Here is a 15,475-nt window from a genome sequence, read left to right as displayed (position 1 = left end):
AGTCCCCGGGCTCAACTCTTACAGATTAAAATTGTCATTCCCCTGCCGCTGAGAGTGTCCTCCAAGGATGTCTGGTCACTGCGCTGAGGGGCTGTTAAATCAGGGCTGGGGAAGAGCATGGAATGTGCCCAGGAGAGGCATCCAGGGAGCTGACGACCAGCTTGCCCTGCACCTGCCAAGCTGTGCACCTGGGATGGGCTCAGTGTGTCATCTTGGACAAATCCCTTCTTCCTGCAAACGTCCTTCTCTGTTATGAAGAAAGGGACAGGGCAAGGATTGGAGGTGATAAGGCTCATTTTCTTTCTAAAGTCTCTAAAGCCCCTGCATTAAGGAGCCCTGAGTTCTCCAGCCCTGCACACTTACCCCTCTCCATGGGTGGCCACTCCCCAGCCAGCAGGGGTGAAGCTATCAATCACGGGCAAAGATCAATCCCTGATCCTCCCTGCACTAATTAGAAAGAAGCTGGACCTCTTCCTCCTTCCCAGACGGCAGCGTCTCCCAGGGCGGACCGCAGCTGGGTGCACTCACCCTCCCGGCTCCGCTCTGCTCCCACAGACAGAGGAGCTCCAACCTACTGACTGGCCAGTGCAGGAATTTATCAATGGCTCCTCCTCTCCGGAAACAGCTTTCATTGATCAAATCTGATTCTAGCCGGCTGTTCCCAAGAATCCCCACGGGGATCAAGATTCACTTGCCTTGTGGATAAAAATAAAAACACTCCCCCCAACCCCTGTCCAGGAAACTTCACTTTCCCTGTCCTTTCCTTCTGACAAACTCACCTCACCGCAGGGGAGAGGAAGCAAGCCCCACTCCACCTGAGCAGGGAGCAAGGGGGAGCTATTCTCCAGATCTTTCCGCTGTCTAGAATTCAGTGATTTAAAAGTGCGTGTGCCCCAGGTCTTCAAACACGTGTGCACGTGGGCGAGCCCCCGCAGGAACACGGGAAATGGGAGGAACCCTGGAGCGCTGTGCTACAAAGGTGGAAACGTAGCGGAGGGCTTTTCTTCTTTAAACTCTCTCTGATGTTGCAATCATACTGTTTTATGAGAAATAAAACAGGATAAGAATAGTGAATGGGGAATCAAACGGTGGAAGTTCCAAGAACAGGCTGTCATGACTGCGAGCCATGCGTCTTATAAATCAACATCTTTTAATGAAGTTAGCAGCTTAAGGGAACGGGACTGCCTTCTTCCTTCTGAGGACAGCTCTATAAAGGGAGACATACCCCCTTCCCTCCACCAGACATGGCCTTCCCCACTGGTCCGAGGCAAGGCACGTCTGGGCAGTGAATGCTGAGCAGCATCAGAGAAGGAAGACAGCTCAAGGTGATTCAGTTTTAACAACTAACTACTACTAACTCTCCATGAGGCCTGAGTATAAAGCCTAAATCACAGGCTGTGTGGCCCAGACAAAAAATGCCCTTCGTGTACAGGTGTTTGAGTTGTCCACTGCCCAAGGATGCAATATCTTGGGTAGAGGAGTTGTTTACATTGTAAACATATACCAACCTATCTGAGAGTGAGTGGGCACAGAGGTTCCAGGCCTACTGCCTGACTCCTACAGCAGCAGGGGGGGAAGGACCCTCCTATGTAAACCCACCTGGCACACTCATTAGTCCATGCTTGTCATGGCACCTTATCCCAACTGTGCTCTGGGAGGGACCCGCAGTCACTTCTCTTTCCCCCCTGCCCCTTAGGAAGCTCAGTTCCTGCCCCCACCAAGAGAATAATATGGAAGAGTTGCCTCGCCCTGGTGGGAAGCAGGCAAGGAAGTGAGGGTGGATGATGTGTTTCTGCTGTGTATAGGTTCAGAGTGTAAGGTCTGCCAAGTTCCTGCCCAGTGGGACCTGAGAGCTCCCCAGGCTGCATCATCTCATACAGGGGTTCAGGTGATACTAACTGACACAAGCGATTAGGGAAGGGCCTCTTATCTTTTCTCTTCTTGGAATAAAAATTGTATATATTTAGGGCATAAGGGGTCCCTTTCCTAATGTATGCCAAGGCCCCCTAGGCTAGCCAAGGCCTGGTTTGGGGGGTCCTGTGTTCTCCTCTATAAAGGAAGAATGCCAGAGGGTGGCTTGAGGGTGTTGTGAAGGTAGATGGCCACATCTGGGGGGTTTGTGCAGACATTCGTGGGAAGAGGACTCACAGGTCCAGGAACCCTGCAGGTCTTTCTTAGTACCTTAGGTGGGGAAGGGGCAGCTCTGGTTACATCCCCTCCACTGCAAAGTTCAGCTCTGCTGGGGGGTCTGGCTCGTCGCCCCCAAATTCCATATCCCAGGACAGCTCTGTCTGACAAATCACCCCTCATACTCAGCCCAGGTCAGCTTCTACGTCCCCCAAACTGACCCTGAAACGCAACAGCAGGAGCAGGGGCCTCTTGGATCCACCTAGAACTTTCTGAAGTGACCTGCACAGCCTCACAGTGATCTTCCCAGGACTGGTCAGCTCGGGAGGCCCAGGGGTCCCATTGCACAGAGAGGAAACCAAAGACGAGGGCCGGAGAGGCCTGGGCACCAGGGATCACAGTTCTGGTCACACTGCCTACTGGCCCAACCTTACTTCCTTCATGTACCCCCTCCAGACACTGCGTTTCAGCCAGACCAGATTGCAAATAGCACCCACCAGCCCAACAAATTTATTTGAAATGCCCCCACCGTCCTCCTCGCTTTATTTCTCTCCGCAGCCCAAGTCACTCTGCGAACACTACTGTGTTACCTCCTCCCGCAGTCCTCAGCTGCCCCTGCTGGATGCCCCACAGGAGGACATCTGGGGCCTCCGCCTGCCTCCCGGGGCTGACTTCTGCTCCGTGCCTCAGGCGGTAACCTTACTAACCTTATGGGGGTGATTCCTCTCTAAGGCGGTGGAGGTGCCCTGCCACTTGCTCTCCTCAAACCGGGGGAAGGCTGCACAGCCTGATTACTATTCCCAGGAGACTGCAGCCTGCCTTTTATTTCCACGTTCACCGAGAGGTTCACTTATTGACATTGTTGTAATTTACATTTCCCACGAGTTCCTGGGTGTCCGGATCCTTTCCAGGCTGCCGGCTGCTCAACTACGCAGCTGCTGCCGCCGCCAGCAGCTCCCGGGCTCTTTGGAGAACTGCTAAGTAAAGACTCCCCCCTGGTCACGGGAAAAGAGGAGCCAGAAGTTTCTTTGCAAAAAAACTGGGCTCCTGACACTTGGTGGCGAGACGTACAGGTACCCCAAAGGCAATTCCAGGAGAGGATCGTCATAAAAGCACCTCTCCCTGCCAGACAGCAGCTCTTCCTGTGATGGGCCGCGGGGACCACGGAGTTCACAGAAACAGCCACATCAGAGCAACAAGTAAAATCTCTCTTGATTTGAAACTTGAAGATGATGCCAATTGTTTGTGGCTCGTCGCCTCTTTGTAATGGAAAGGGGAGACGTTAACCTCTTCCTCGTGTCCAGGCAGCCTCCTGTCTACCTTCCTGCCACTGCCACTGCCCAGGCTCCAGGCAGGCGACCAGCTGGGAGGACAGGAGGACGGAGCTTTTCGGGTCGTCCATCCCGCCTCTTGACTCAGCAGCCCCGGCCCCACTTCGCCCTGGCCAGGCTGGCTCAGGTGGTGCGGAGGAGCCCACTGGTTGGGGCCCATCAGCCCACGCCTCATCCCAGGCTGCCCGATGCCCACTCTCCTCCTCTCTCCTTTGCCTGCCAGAGTCTTCCCGCTGCCCACACCTCCCGCCCCGCCTTCAATCCTGAAACAAAAAGCAACCACCCTGCCTTCTGGAAGCCCAGCTCAGATCACACCACTGCTTAGAAGCCTTTCTTGGTGGGCCTGGACCCAATCTACTCAAAAAAACACTTCTCTGCTACTCTCCCTCACTTCGTACAACCCATTTTCCACCAAAACTAAACAATAAACAACGATAATGTCAATTACCCTGCATGGCGTGCCCCAGTACTCTACCCCCTGCTCTATTTGTCCTTATGCCACTCTTGCTGTCCAACTCACTATGTATTTTACTGACTTCTCATATTCTCCATCCCCCTACAACATCAGCTCTCACACTGCAGTGGAAGTTCTACAGAGGAGGAATTTTGGGGTGTTTTGTTGGGTGCGGTGAAACATACAGGGCCTGGCACACAATAGGGGCTCAAGCACCATGTGTTGAATGAATGGATGATGAGAAGTCACCTGTGTCCAGTGTTCTCCCTTCACACCCATCATCTTGGTTCACCTTTGTGACAGCACCGAAAGGTAGCTGCTTCCACTCTTCTTCTTTTACGTGTGCAAGAAAACTCCTGTCTACACCACTTCCTCCATGAAGCTGTACCTAATCCCTACTGCTGGGCCTTAGCTTCTTAATCACTTAAAATAAATCTTTTATGATATGCACATCTATCTTCTACAATTAAATGGTGGGTTTTTGAAGGCACGACGCAAGGATCTGAATCACAGCCCAGAATACATGCAGCATCTTACGAATAATGAACGTGCAATAAACACTTGTTAAATGAATGGAGGGAAAGAAAATAGCTTTAAAATTGCTTTGTCTGAGCTGATTGAACCATAATGGAGGCCGTGCCTAATAGATTTGGAAGATAGAAACAGATAAAGATGAATGGATAAAATATATAGAGAATTTTTCATAAATATACCTAATAGTTTCTCAAGTTTTCATATATTCAAATTTACTCCATTGTTGAAATGAGCTAAGCTCTTAAAAATATTTATACTATCGTTTGTAAATACTGCCATGCCTGACACTATTCCCTTTATTATTTTAATCCTAGCATTCCTTTTCAACATCTAGGCATTTCTCTCAAGCTTAATCTAGGTATTTCTCTTACACTGTATATCTAATGTTATCTATGTAGTATATATAATATATAGGTATGTAATGTATTAATGCATAGTATATTGATAGAAAAGTTGAGTCTCCAACATACTGGGAAAACTTGGCATTGAAAAGAGTTTGTTACTCACAGATCCCAACAGAAAAGGACAAGCCAGGCCTTGGAGCACCACTTGGGGAAGCACCAAGGTCAGTCAGGAGGCAGAAAGAAAGGGGGGATCTGTGAGCAAGAATTTTTTTTATTGGGGTTTCTGCAGCAAAGAACAGCAAGGCAGGATAATAAGGCATAGGATTAGCTAGTCGAATAATTTGGGTGGGCTCTAGGGCATAGGAATTATCCCTACTTGTCAGGTACCTGGCCCTGGGGTGATTAGCACAGGTAGATAGTGACATGGAGTCTTAGAAGCCAAAAAAGGCAGTGGTTATATCTGAAAAGTGCACTAGTAGGTGTTTGCTATCTCTAGGAATTACCTAGCTCTGGGAAGGACAGTCCCTCAAGGTCAGCACGGTCCTGGGTGTCAAAGCATGCAAATACAGACAATAAATAACATGGTTAATATAACCCACCTGAGGGCCAATATTGGTCCTGACTCTATGTTCTCTGACTCAACGAGCTGGTCCATTAGACTTGAGCCTCTAACTTCTTGTCACACCTGGCCCGGGGCTCATTCTATATCAGGGTGAGACCATGCTAGTTCACATAACCTGCCTGCAACCCTTGGACAACCTCTGGAAAGAAACAAAGGCTCAGGAAGGTGACTGGACTGGCCCTGCATCACCCAGTGGATAGCAAGGCTGGGTTCCAACACAAGACTAGTGCTCCTTGAGATGGTAAACTGGATAGGGCGTAGTTTAGGGTCCCATTGTGGAATCTCAGATTGTCATGGGGGAGGACCTTGGAAGTGCATCCAGTCGAAGTCCCTTGTTTTTCAGAAGAGAAAAGGGCTGAGAAGGATTCACAGGATCAGGATCAAAGTCTAGATCCCCTGTTAATTCATGCTTTGCTCTTCTCACCTCATCCCCCTGCGATATTCAATAGATTATTATTTTATTAATACCAGTACAGTCATCATCATCTTCTTCTTTATCATCATCTCCCTGGTTTTCATTTGAATGGAAAACCTGAGCTCCTTTGTTCCTAATGCAATAAGGAAGTCCTTGACAGGCCCAAACCCAGATGGAGACTGGATTCTTTAAAACCCAGGTCAGGCAACCAAGATCCTTGGAGGGGGTTCAACTGGCCTTAAGCTCTGATTAAAGCCTGCATCTAAATGAACAGAGCTTCGGATCTCCAGAGAAGGAAAGACGTGAGCTCAAAGGCATGTGGAAACCCAGTGCTGCTGAGCAGAGGCCATGGAAGCCCCTTAGGGCAGACTAGATGGAGGGGTGGGTAGGTAGGGGGGTGGAGAGGGATGGGGGTCAGCGGAGCACAGATTCAGATTTTTACCCACTTAAGGCTCAGAATTGCTCTCCAACCCCTTGGGCGGGCTACTCCCTCTACCTTTCCTATACCTCCTCACCTGGGAAGCCCTTCACCAGCCTTTAGATCCAGTTAAACTGATTCCCTCCTCTGGGAAGCCCCTCTGATCCCCATCCCCTCCAGAGGACAACCCATTGTGTCCACAGTGTTCTGTTCATCCCTCCCGGAGGGACTTTAGCATGGTGAGGGGTCTCTGACAACAGCCATTGCTAGCAAGCACTATGTGCCAGTCCCTTAGCACACATCATTCTTAATCGGCACAAATTCCCTGCAAGGTGGGTGTTAGTATTCCCATTTTGCAGATGTGGAAAGTGGTGCCCAGAGATCTGAAGTAACCCACCCACAGCCCTTCATCCAGCAAGTGAGGCAGAATTTGGACCCTACCACTTTTGCATGAACTCCATGCCTAAGGTCTATCCTGGTGGCCAAACTGCCTGGCTTTCTGGCTACACCGTGTGATCTTTGAAAGCAGGGACTCTGGATAATTATGTTTGGCAAGTCCTCAGATCTCAAATCTTTTTGATGGATGAATAAACAAATATATGAATGGACGCATGGACTGAGGTTGTTCCTTTTTATTCTCATGACCGGTAAGAAGATTCAGTGGAATGATATACAGCTGACCTGCTGTATCAAAGACACCCCTAGAGGCAACGGCTCAAACAGAATACGATTTGGTTTCTCTTGCATGAGATAGTCTAGCTGTGTAGACAGCTCTGTTCAGAATGTAAAATGGGGTGGCCTCTTTGGAAAATAGTCTGGCAACCTCTCAGAAAGTTAAGCCTAGAGTTGCATGTGACCCAGCAGCCTGCACCTAGTTCTGTATCCAAGAGAATTGAAAACATGTACCCACACAAAGTGGGTATATAATAATTTTTTATATTAAAAAATCTATTTTTTTAGACCACCAAAACTTTCACGTGACTGTTGAGAGCAGCATTATTCACAATAGCCAGAATGTGGATATAACCCAGTCGATAAGTGGATAAACAAAATATAGTACATACACGTAATGAGGTATTATTCGGCCATAAACAGGAATGAAGGACTGGCCTATGCTACACCATGGAGATATATCTGGAAAACATTATGCTCCGTGAAAGAGGCCAGATGTATATTAGATGAATAACGCTGGACAATACTTAATGCTTTGTGTATCAATCCCCATCTTTAAATAGGTATAATAATATGTTATAAAATTTTAAAGGAATTAAATGAAATGAAGTGCATAAAGAACTTAAATCAGGGCCTGGCACTATGCAAATGCTAACTATTATTATTAATACCTGCAAGAATATATAACCAAATGAGAGTTGGTTATTGTGTCATTTATTGTTTTAGGCAGAGATTCTTATCTTGCCCAGCACCCCCACCCTGGCCCACCCTTTTTCCCTTCTTCCTGGGCACATGGCTGCCCAGTTAGACCACATTTCTCAGCCCCCTTGGGCCACAATGTGGTCATATGACCAAGTCTCCCCACAAAACAGGAGCGGCCATGATACGCACAAGTGCCACAAGCAGGAAAAATACGAAAATACGTAGGCTCCCCACTTCTCCCTACTGGCTGCAGAAGGCAGCACATGGACAGCACCCACGGAGACCACGGGTTGAGAAGGGCAAGACTGACCCATTAGCCCGTGTCCCGATAGGATGACTTCTTTTTAAAATCTATTCTTTTAATTAAAAAAGGTGCCCAATTTAGTGTTTTAATATATTCACAAGGTGATGCCATCACCACCATCTACTTGAAGAACATTTTTATTACCCGCCAAAAGAAACCCTGTATCCATTAGCAGTCACTCCTCAAGCCTCCCCTCCTGTCCCTCACGACCACTAATTGGCTCTCTATGTCTATGGATTTATCTGTTCTGGATATTTTGCATACATGGGATCAGGGAATCCATGGTCTTTTATGTCTGGCTTCTTTCACTGAGGGTAATGTTTTCAAGATGTATCTCCATGGCAGAGAACATGCCAGTCCTTCACCAACGCTGTCGCTCTTTCCCGTGCTACCGGACACCTCCAGCTAGTGCTTTCACTGGGTAGATCTAAGGCACAGGCACTTAAGCAAGAGTTCAGCTAAATCCATCAAAGAATGACAGTTTATGGTGTTCTTGAACTTGGTGGGTATCAGAGCCATCTATGGAGCCTACTTAAACTATGAAGACCTATCCTTCTGCTGGCTCAGAATCTCGGGGCAGGGACAAGGAGGGGATATGTTTCAAAGCTTCCACAGGTGGTCAAGAGTGGACCAGAGTCTGAAAACACTGACAAAGCCAAGGATCAGCCAACGTTTTCCCGCATGCTCAGAGCATGCTGGAGTCAGACTCCTTTGGCTGCATTACCTCACTAGATCCTTCTCATACTCCTGTGAGGCCACTATCAGCCCCATTTTACATGAAGCAAAGAAGAGACCCAGACAGGGAGCTGGAGCTCCATCCTGCACCCTCTCCCTGGGTGTCCATGGCTCTGGCTCATCTGTGACACTTTCTGGGGAGGGACACCATTCACTCTTGACCTGCTTCAGGTGCTCACCACCCCAGGAATCAACCTCATGCAACAATCATGAAAACAGATCATCCCCACCAACAGTGTGATTATTTACCTCCTTTCTGCCGTCTCCTCAGGCCACGGAACCTCAAGCCTTAACCAGGGGTCACCTGTGGAGACTGCTAGAAAATACACATTCCAGAGCTTTTTCCTGAAGCTTCCGCTGCATTGGGTCTGGGGTTTGGCCTGGGAATTTGTATTTTATTGGGTCATCCATGGTCAGCCTAGTTTGGGAATCACCTTGTGGGTCATCTAATTCAGCCCTCTCATTTTATGAAGGTGGGAACACAAACCCAGAAGGGGCCTGCCTCACCCTGTGCATTAAACGTTTAATAGCTCCCTACTGCTCTGGCGCAGGCCTCCATCCAGCTCCTTCCATCAGAGTTCATTCCTCCTCTTAAGGATCTCGTTTCAAATGTTCAGAAAGCTCTCTTACCTCCATCTGGAACAGTTCTTCCCTTGCCTCCCACTTTGCCTAACTGCTGCTCATTCCAGCAGGCCCACAGCACCTCCTCCAAGCAGCCTTCCTCGTTCCATTGAATGATCCAAGGGTTAGTGTTCTCTGGCCTCCCACAGCGTCAGTAACTCCCCGCTGGACCACAATGACCTGTTGACTCGCTTTTCTCCCTTCAGTGTCGTGAAGGCAAGGATCACCTGGGTCCTGGCACATTATAGATCTTTGTGGAAGGAAGGAAGGAAGGAAGGAAGGAAGGAAGGAAGGAAGGAAGGAAGGAATAAACGGAATGAGCGCCCCGGGGCCCCCGGGGCTCAGCTTCCCTCTCTCCAGCCTCCAGGTTGCAAGAGGAGGTGGGACGGTGTCCCTTGGGCCTCAGGCACTGGGAGGCGCCACCGGCCCCGCGTCCGCGTCCGCAGCGGAGAGGGAGGGCCCGGCAGGCGGGCAGCTGCAGAGCCATCTGCTGCGCAGGCGGCGGCGCCCGCCCCAGTGTTTGTTTACAAACCAGCCTCTGCGTGCGAGAGAAACAGCGCTCGGCTTCCAGGCGCCGCGGCCGCTGCCAGCCCTGGAGGAGGGGCGCGGGGGGGAGGGGGGCACGCGGTGGGGGGGCGCAGGGGGGACCCGCGTGCAGGGCGCACGGCCAGCAGGCCCTCGCGCATCCCCCCCCGCCCCCGCCGAGGCCGCGCTCCAGGTGGGCTCCCCCTCCAGCCAGCGCTACCTACGGCCCCGGCCCCGTGGAACACAGACCCTCGTAGCAAGAGTAGCCGCGCTGTGAGGGCGCCTTAGGACTGCACGAAGTAATGCACACGGTGGCACTTAGCACACACAAGCTACTGTAGCATCACTCTGGGTGACGGCATGGGTCTTGCGCATTTTACGAAATGTCTCTCCAGTCCATTTTCTCACCCAACTCAGGAATCCCCTTTCAGACACTCCCAAGGCCTGAATTAAAATTCATTCGAGGATCCCTGGGTGGCTCAGCGGTTCGGAGCCTGCCTTTGGCCCAGGGCGCGATCCTGGGGTCCCGGGATCGAGTCGCGCGTCAGGCTCCCTGCATGGAGCCTGCTTCTCCCTCTGCCTGTGTCTCTGCACCCACCCACTCCCTCCCGTCTATCATGAATAAATAAATAAAATCTTAAAAAAAATTCATTCGAGGGGAAAAAAATTCACTCTGAAAACTAAAAACGTTCTGATATGCGTGCATTTCTGGCACTACCACTTTTACTGCCACTCCACCCTGCAGCCTCAAGCCTCAAGGCAGACTCAGAGCACGGGGAGAGTAGCAGGTGGAGCCAAAGCTGAATAACCTTCGGCAAAGGCCACCCCTGAGTGCAGGTCTCAAGGGAACTGGCTGCCATCCCAAGGTGAAGGATGGTTACCTAGGCTCACAGGAGTGAGCGGTGATGGAGAACAGCAACTGGAGGAGAGAGGTGGAGCTGCAGCCTCTCCTCCTTGTGTCTACTACAGACCTTCCCTAGATGGCATCTGTGTCTAGATCTCTGGCTTCTTCTGCTGGAGTAAGTCTGTGGAGCCTTGATGGTGCTAAAACTAGGCATGAGATGGGGCTGCTCCCCATATGCTCTCCAAGGGATGGTGGTGGAGAGCACTTGTCCTGGGTTTGTGAGTGCCCAGGGACTTGTTTCTATATGATTAATTGTTTGTTTGGGTTTTTTTTTTCCAAGATACAAGGATTGAAGAGGTTACAAAGTGATGACAAAGAGTCAGTCACAGCTTCTGCCCACAAAGGAACTCGTATTCTAAGAGAGGGAGACAAAAGGAGCAGGAACTACACCTACCTACTGTGTGCCAAGTTCTAAGCTTGGTGTGTTTCTGACACTATTCTATAAAGAGACTTTCTGCGCCATGAACTGGGCCCTGAGGATGGAGTAGAGAGCAAGTCTTCTAGGCCAGAAGAAGCAATTAAGAATATAGACACCTACTGAATAACACAGGGGTTAGAGGAACCAATCCCCTATATGGTCAAAAATCCACATATAACTTTTGACTCCCCCAAAACATAACTACTAATAACCTACTGTTGACTGGAAGCCTTACTGATAACATACACAGTCAATTCACACATTTTTATATACTTTAGGTATTATATACAACAAAATAAGCTAAAGAAAATAAAATGTTATTAATAAAATCACAAGGAAGAGTGAATACACTTATGGTAACATACATAATATTTTTATTGAAAAAATCCACATATAAGTAGACCCACACATTTCAGACCCATGTTGTTCAAGGGTCAACTGTAACCTCAATGACAATCCATGTACCCTAAGGGAAATATGTCTTTCAATCTTGACACCAACCCCTATTTATAGCCCCAAATGGTAAATAGGATTATCCACATTTTACAGATACAGAAATAATGGCTCAAAGAGAAAAAAAAAATAACTGGACCAGGGTCTCTGAGCCAAGGTTTGGAGGCAGAACCAAAGTCGGTGTTCTGACTGGAAATGGCCTACCTCCTAGTTCCCAAAGGAAATAGTGGGGCTGTAGAATCATGTTAAAACTATGGATGATGAAGACTCTTTGCTGAGGCTAACACAGACTAGGACTACACTTGGAAAGCCCTGTTTCTAAAGTTCTGAGTCAATGAAAATGTGAACAGACACTCTGACTTGGAGCCACCATTAGACCATTCCATTTGGCAGAAGCACAGGCCCATCGGACACCACCCCCAAGTCTGGTAGGTGAAGAGAAGCCTCCTCTCATTTTCTCTCCATGCAAGTCCACTTCTTAATTCACTTATTCAATACACGGTGAAAAACTGTCCTGCCTGGGGAATTCCAAACCCCAGTCAGGGAGAAGGAAACAAACACCCCATACAGGGTTAGAGCTAGGAAAGCGCTGTCCATGGTACCATGGGAGCACAGAGGAGGAAGGAGAATTTAAAATCCGGGAGCTGGTGGGGAGGACAGGTTGAGCCCAGGTTGAACACTCTTGGCCCATAGCTGGAGGAGGAGGAGGGAGTCTGGGCAGAAGAAATGAGAAGACAGAGGAGAGCTCCTGGCTGGGGAAGCAAGGACTTGACTTGAGGCCATTAAAATGAGTCTGAGTCGGTGTGCATGGGTCAGGCAAGGACACAGCCAGGATTAGATGCTGCTGCACTTAGCTCCCCGGCCCTGCATCCCTTGGCCGCGCTCCCCCTCCCGAAGAGCAGGCAGGAATTGTAACGAGGTGAAACCAGGACAGCAGCAGGCTAACACATGCAGGGGAAAGCAATCTGAAAACCCAGAATTTCACGGGACAGGCAGGCCGGAATAGCCAGGATGCTGATAGAAAAACAGACCCAACAGTGGACAGCAAGTTAGATCCAGTCTGGAAGGGGGACAGGGCAGGAGGAGAAGCTGCTTACACCGGCACCATCCTGCATTCTCAGTGACTCAGGCTTACCTGGGCAGGATCTTCCAGCTGGAAAGGCACTCTGCCTAGAATGTAAGAGGCACTTGCCATGGGCTGGGAATGGGTTATCAGGAGCAATACTTATGTGCCCAGAAAATCTGGGGAGCCAAGGCCAAAGGACAGGCAGAAGCTTTCAGAGCTTCTCAAGAGATCCAGGAGTGAACATGTGACCTACAAGCTGGATGTTTATGGGCAGAATCAGGTTCTTAGCTAGGCTGATGCCCAGATTTGTATGTTCCTTCACTTAGCCCCACTTCCCCTCAATCCTCCCATCAGAACTTATAAATCAAATGTGCAGGCACCAAGACCTTTGGTTTTGTGAGGTCATGAGTCACTTCATCATCATGTCCTTTCCTCTAGGTGCCTGGTACAGCATTGGACCCAAACAAAATGGGGATCAAAGGGATCAAAGACTGATTAAAGTCACTAAAGGCAGAGAGTTTCTATTTAAAGCAGTTTTACAAAAAAAAAAAAAAGCAGTTTTACTAAATCCTTCAAAAGAGCAAAGAATTCCACAGTAATAAACATAATTACCCTCTAATGAGATCTGGTCTTAAAGTTTGAGTTCTACTTATTTTATGGAACAAACTTTCTTTTAGATACTGTGATGTCTAGCAAAACGGTTCCTTCGCTCCTGCTGAGTACACAGCCACACCACATTTCCCAGCCTCCTTAGCAATCAGTGTGAACAAGTTCTAGCCAATGGGAGGTGAGTGGAAGTGAGCATCCCTTTCTGGATTGGCCCAAAAAATTCTCCCATGGGTAACTGTCAATCATCTTTCCCCATGCACTGGCTAGAGATGAAAGTTGGTGTAGCCTAGATTCTAGAATCACCTTGAAGGCTGCCCATGAATGAACCCACTGTACTCATATATGGACAGGAAATAAATTTAAATGCTGTTAAGCCATCGGCATCCTGGCAGTTATCTATCATAGTGACCCAACACTACCCTAACTGAAGAAGTACTTACTATGTGCACAGCACACGGCAATCCTGGCTAGGGTGGGTACGTACAGGTAAGAGTCAGTAAGAATATGCAGGGAAGGGGCCGATACTGGGAACATCTACTGAGACACTTGGCTCAGTGAGGAGTTTTGGAACATTTCCCACCACTGCTTCCACCCATTCTCAGCTGCACCTTGGACCTGACCATGATCACTCACTAATCACTTCTCCTCAATTCTCCCCATTAGTGGCCATTGTGCCAGACATTTGGACCTAACTGAAGGCTTCCATTTTTTTTTTCAATTAGAGTTTGAGTGAATGCATCTCTTTGTCTTCAAACTTTTTCCTTGAGCTAATAATTTTCCTTAAAATCTTCTGAACTTGCCGGTCGGGTCTGACAAAAAACTGACTCAATGCCTTGCTGCAACCTTTTATTTCACTCAACCTTCTCAAGTTGCCTTTTATAGCAATGTGCATCAACCCTTCCATTTAGAATGGGTTTTTGGCTCTGTCTCTTTCACGCATCACTTCTCCACAGCCCCTCTTCAAGCCCTCCTGTCTCATTCTCTGCTCAGCTCTGCTGCCGTTTCTTTTCCAAGGAATGGTTTCCCTCACGTTCCATGCAATTCCTCCCTTCCCGGCACCCCTATCACAACCCCACTTATTCTCCAAGACATATTCCCTCCTTTCAACTAAGAGAGAGAAGTTAAAGCTTCCTTTTGGGTTCTTGTTCATTTCTGCCTTGTTAAGTCAAGCCATGTGGATAACAAATTAAAAATTAGTTGGTCATTACCATTCTTAGTCTCCTGCCTCCTGGGGTGGTAGCCTATTGTCTCCTGATCTTGTAGGTTCTAATTTCTCATCATGCTAAGGGGGGAGGTGATAAAAGTCCCATAATTTTTCAGACAAGGAAGCATAAACAATTTGTAAAGGAAATAAATTGCTAAGTCAAAAGTATATTATAAGAATTGTCATGATTTGTTCTCAAGTTTTATCTCCTTACACATTCTGTTTTTTGCCATTGTAAGAAATGCACATCAACTTTTATCAAATCTTTTTATACATTTCAAATATTCGCAGACTCCATCCTTTCATTCCTATTTTTCCTCCAGGTATTTAGACTCCTTGCAGTTCCAAAAAGAGTCATAAAGCTCACGATGGAAAGCACAAAAATACTAAAATAACTTATGAAAGACTGTGGACCAATTAAGGAAGGGGCAAGATCTATGGATCTGTGTATCTGAGACTAAGGATATTTACTGTCATTGAGCATAAAACTGAGCCTGAAACTTCAATGCAAGCAGAGGTAATGACAAAGCAGAAATGGAATGTGAACAAAGATTCCCAATGGCTAATATTAGAAAGCATACTGTACATGACTAGCTTCTTCATTACTTTTGTAATAAAGTTGTAGAAATGCTTCTAAAATATTTCTTTACTTCCTCTCTATTTGCTAAAAGGATATGACACAGCATAACATTAAAAAATCATTATCATAAAAATAAAGACAAGAGACATGCTCAATGGGGATATATGTGTGGAAGCAGAAATACTTATAACCTTCTTTGAAAAGCTAGACTCCAGGGAATGGACACCGTTGAGTACAGAACTTATCTCTGAACTTCCCAGCACCCACCCACTGCAAAGTTGGGAACATGAGAAGATTAGTGAATTTTCCCTAACTGTAGTCGCAGAGATGATGGCTTCCTAACCATGAACAATGAGAGGAAGTTTTCCCATGGATCTTACCATTTCCCTTAATCTTTAGAAAGAACTTTCCAAGGATTTTTGTCACATAATCGTCAA

The 15,475-nt window shown here is 48.0% G+C and overlaps 1 protein-coding gene across 1 annotated transcript in view; it reads right to left on the bottom strand.

Moving 5' to 3' along the window:
• Positions 1-15,475, bottom strand: part of XKR6 (XK related 6) — a 317,023-nt gene that overhangs the window by 153,279 nt on the left and 148,269 nt on the right. The gene's annotated exons all lie outside the window — the stretch shown is intronic.

Source organism: Canis aureus, chromosome 24, assembly GCF_053574225.1.
Source record: "Canis aureus isolate CA01 chromosome 24, VMU_Caureus_v.1.0, whole genome shotgun sequence".
Taxonomy (NCBI): domain Eukaryota; kingdom Metazoa; phylum Chordata; class Mammalia; order Carnivora; family Canidae; genus Canis; species Canis aureus.
This window is presented reverse-complemented; position numbering and strand designations above follow the sequence as displayed.